At 44.8% G+C, this 4,964-nt stretch overlaps 1 long non-coding RNA gene across 1 annotated transcript in view; it reads right to left on the bottom strand.

Moving 5' to 3' along the window:
* Nucleotides 1–2,837: 2,837 nt before the first annotated feature.
* Nucleotides 2,838–4,964, bottom strand: part of LOC102384325 — an 18,334-nt gene continuing 16,207 nt past the window's right edge. Inside the window, exon 4 of the long non-coding RNA XR_325363.3 lies at nucleotides 2,838–3,476. This is a non-coding gene — a long non-coding RNA (uncharacterized LOC102384325). The remainder of the gene's footprint in view (nucleotides 3,477–4,964) is intronic.

Genomic DNA, 4,964 nt, shown 5'->3' on the forward strand with positions numbered 1-4,964 from the left:
TTCCCTGCCTGTTCCCCAGGACAGACAGCACTGGCAGCCACAGTTAAGCTGTGGGAGGGGCAGGTAGTGAGTGGGAATCTGGAGTACTATGGAGGGCAGGGAGGGCAGTGGACCCAATTTGGGCCTTTAGGGGAGGGATGGTAGGTGGAGTGTTTTCACTAAGGTGTAGCCTAGAATGGCTATACCTTAGTGTAATACAAACAGGGCAGCATGGATTAGAGGTAATCCTCCCTTTAGGGCATGTCTATACATTCTATTAATGTGCCTTAAAAACTTCCTGCTCAGTAAAATAAGGTGCAGTAAGCTTTGCCTGGGAACACATGTGCACCCTGTTGGAAGCAGATTTGTACCTAAGGGGCACATCCACACATGCAGGCACGTGAGCTTACAGCAGCTCAAATAGAAGCAGTGCAAATTTGAGCCAGGGATTTTGCCTCAGCACATGTGCCTGGACATGCACTTAGGTGTGGGGCAGGTTGTGCCACCTGGGGCAAAATAAACCTGCCTGGGTCCTCCTGGATCTGAAGACAGAGGGAGCTAGGGCCAGGGGGCCAACACCTGTGCTGTCCACAGCAGTATAAAAAGCTGCCCTGTCCTGGCCCCATCAGTACAAAAAGCTGCCCTGGCAAGTAGCTCAAGGCTACTCGCTCTCAGGAGCTTCTGGGGCCAGCCAATTGGTACCTGGGGACACTACTCCTTGTGCCAGCTGGACTGCTGAAGCAGCCCTGAGAGTTCCCTGCACCCTCTACCCACTGCAGCAGTCTGGAAGTGGGGGCTGCTGCCTGGCTGTGACCTGCTGCACACCTGCCAGAACAAGATGGGGACTGCAGAGCCAGTAGAGGCATCTGCCCCTCTGAGCCAGTTGCCAGTTAGAGGATCTGCCCCTCTGGGCCAGTTGCCAGTTCACTGGCATTAGTGATAGGTAATCACTTACCTGTCATACTTCACCTATCACTAATGCAAACAAAACAGGTACAAATACAAAAAAAATATTAATTTATTTTCCCAGATGGATTATTTTCCCAGCTTCTTGGGGGGAGTGGGGGGGAGCAGAGGTAGGGGTTGGGTATGCATATGTATTTATGCTAGAGTTTGCCAGAATCAAGCACCAGATATATGTGACATGGAAGATAAATCGGAGCAACCTTCTATACATTTCCTTTCCAATATATCTCTATATGTTTTTTTTTCCCAAAAAGCCGTTTCACTTTTTGTGAAACTTTATTTTAATGAGTATCATTGCACTGAAAACATGAAAAAGAAGGAACATTTCCTTGTTTCCATCAGGAAACAATCTTTGTTCAAAAACAGGCTCATTTTCAATCTGAAATAGGGTGCGTGTGTGCAATCCCAAAAGTAGTATGAAAAATGTCAATTAGTTTTACATACTGAAACGAGTATTTCACAAGTCTCCAGCTAAACATAGGTATTATTTAAAATGCATTATACTTTAATCCTTTCTAAAATAATGCGTTACAAATATAAACGATAGCACATTTTAATTTAAAAGTCATTCAGTGACTTCTTTGTGAGTTTGCTAACTGGAAAGCTTTCTTGGTGATTTTTAGAGACAGCATACAAACCTGTCCTCAAAACTCCCTATAACCTCATGGGACCAGGATTTCATCCATTAAGATTAGCCTTCCAGGAGTCAGGTAGGACACATTTCTAAAATACTTACGCTAATGAACGGTTGAAGCAACTTGAGATTCAGTTCACTTCACCGTAAGGAGCTTCTACCTCAATTATTATCTGCAGCTTCCATGTTAATAATTTTCACTTGAATCAATCACATCTTTCAACAAAGAATTGTAAAGTAAAAGCAAAATTGATACACATAGATTAATTAACTTGCTCAAGGTAATATAACTGTATAAATATTTGTCTATAAAGAGGGAAAAGTGGACTACCTACAACTTTCACAACTTCCACTGTTATTAGATGTCAAATATTGGCAGTTATTAGTTTAAGTTAAGATCAACTACATGGAGCTCACCTTTTTGTGAGACTAAAATAAATTTTAATCCAGTCAATTCCCAGTTGTTTCTGGTTTGATAGATATTAACAAGCATTTGTCAGAACATTGTAGTCCCAAATGACTTAAGATAACTATTTGTGTTAGACATTTAGTATAATTGGCTATACTGTAGTTACCATAGCAATGCTGTTTCATGAACTAATATAGTATGGAGTTATTCAGCAGTTTCTAATATCAAGAGCTCTAAATAACTGAGCTTTAATCCTTTCTAAAATATGGCTGAAGCCATACAAAAAAAAAAAAAGATGGCCATGAGTCAGGACCTCCGTAATTGGAACCAACTGAGTGTCTGCCAGATCAGGAGGTTCATGTCTTCAAAGGCATCCAGATTCATAACTCAAATTGTACTCATTTAGTCAGGCAGCTAAATATTTTTGAGGAGTACAGTATTCAAAATTTATTGTACAAAACCATTGTTTTAATGCTTATATTATTTTCAACACGCTTGACCAGTTAAAAATACAACATTGTGTACTGTACATTGCTTTCTATTCAGGTATTTTAGGGTTCCTATACAACCCAACACCATTTTATCTAAGATCATCTTGGCAGCTCTAATAATTTATTTTTAGAGAGAACTAAAACATTTTAAAGCTGTTTAAAAAGTTTAAAAAACATACTTTTTTTTAATAAATGTATTTCTATTGAGTCTGGACCTCTTTGAATTCCATAATAACTTAAAGTTATCATTTAATACAAAAAGGTCTTAATATCTTTTTTTAGGAGGTACAAAATGGAAACTATAACCAGTTAATAGGATTACAAAAAGTAATTTTCACTCCCATCTTTTGATATTCTTTCAAGTATCTGAACATTGTCCTTGTATCCCTCCTTAATCAACTTTTCTTCTGACTAAACATACTTTATTTTCATCATACTGCTTGCATTCCATCATGTTGGTAATGTTTTCTGCTCACTTTGGGGATACTCTCCAGTATCTCTACTTCCTCCTTTCAGGATCATCCTTCTTAAAATATTGTGCTTAGATATAAGATGTCATGATGAAGGAACAGGACTCGATAACCATTGTCTAGAAGGTGCATATTGTTCTCATGGTCCATAAAATAAATCTATATTTGTTCTTTTTCTCCCCATAACAAGTAGGTTGAAAATAGGAAGTAAAGCACTTAAATACCCCTTTTTTTTTTAAAAGGTGTTCAAGGCAAACAGAGACAGAGAAAGTTTTCTAAATGAAGCTGTGAAAATACATGGTGCCCCTACAATTCCTTAGCAAATGGGGATTTCCTCTCCATTCATCATTTCCAGTCCTGGTGAATCCATGCACTCTATGGGTAGATTAAAGCCATCTCTTAGAGGCCTTGTACTCCTACATCAGCTTTGGTCCTCCATGCACACTGTAACAGAGTGGCCTCCTCATCGGGTCTCCACTGGCTGCCCTGGTCCTGGGGTAACCACCCACTTTGCTTTTCTGCCATGCCTTGATGAAAAAAATATTAGAGTTGTTACTAAGGTGGGAAGCTACCTCTTACTCGCCCTGCTGACAAGGGTCTTAATACCCACTCTGACTTCCCCTCCATGGGTTCCAAGGCCTCGCAGATGTTCATCTGTGTGTGTTACTTCTCCAGCCTATGGCCAGAGCAAATTGGGCACACAGTTGTATTTCTACTTGACAGCCCCAGAGAGCCACTCACATGCCACACCTCTCTCACCAGGGCCCCATTCACTCTGCTGGTTCTCACCCAGACTCTTTCATACTTCCCTGTCTCTCAGGGCAACACTTGTACCACCCAGCTTCACCCAGCTTTTGGCTTACCTCTCTACGCCTTGGTCAGCCCTAGTGCAGTCTGTTGGGGCTCTACCCTCTACCCTCACCTAGGAGTTGACTGAGCGATTCTACAACTGCTGGTCTATTTCACTCCTGGCCCCTCGCCAGGCCACTATACCCCAAACTGGGCCTCCTCATTTGCCTGCTCATGGGGGCACTCTAATCATCACCCCTCTCACTCAGGGTCTCTCTCACACCTCCAGGCTTTACCCTGTTGCCTTGGCATGGCACCAGGTCCCTTCTCTGGCCTGAGGTCTTCCTCAGGGTTCCTTAATGAGCCTGAGATCCCCCTCATTAGAACACCACCAGGGATGTAGGGCTGAGGCATGTGCTACTGGGACTGCAGCACACTGAGCCACGTCAGAGAAGCCCTGGCTGCCACAGGACCCCAGGGGTCAGCCTACCAGGCTGGGGCTGCTCCCCACCAGCTCAACATGCTGTGGAGGGGCTGGTGAGGGTGCTCCAGTGCAGATCTAGCCAACAGGCAGCCTTCACAACGAAGCACCCTCATGTCCCAGCCCTCTAGCCCTGCCATGTGCCACTGTGGCCACTGGGGAAAGCGCCAATCTCTGGCTACATGGCTGTCAGAACTTGGCAGCCATATTGAAGTCAGACCCAGCTACCAGCACTTGGCAGCCATCTTGGAAACTCTGATCCTTGACCAGCTGTTTCCCTGCCCAGAAGCCATGGTCCCAGCACAGGAGCAGCACAAGGAAGCTCCCTCCTTGCCCACCCTGTTTCCCCATGCCAGGGCTACTCCAGCCCCCGTCTCTTCCCCTGTCCCTGCCAGCAACAACCAAGCTCCTGCTGGCCATGGTGCTGGCCCTTCTGCCCCGCCCCCTACTGTCCAGGCTCCAGGACAGCCATGCATTTGTCAGTAGGGCGCAGGGCACAGGGTGCAGGAGGCCCTGCCCAACCCCCTCCTCCTGCACATCCTGCTCCAGCACCACTCTCAAGACATTACCATCTCAACCCCCACCCTATCCAACCCCCCTCAAAACATAAAGCCCTGTCCCCAACACATAGTGCCTCCCCACCCATCAACAGTAAAAAACAAACAAACAAAAAAACCCCTTTCAAGTGTGTCACCTATTTACAAAATTCTCAGCCTTTTGGCCCCCGGGGCGGGGGGGGGGGGGC

This window comes from Alligator sinensis, unplaced genomic scaffold (assembly GCF_000455745.1).
Source record: "Alligator sinensis unplaced genomic scaffold, ASM45574v1 scaffold1136_1, whole genome shotgun sequence".
NCBI lineage: Eukaryota > Metazoa > Chordata > Crocodylia > Alligatoridae > Alligator > Alligator sinensis.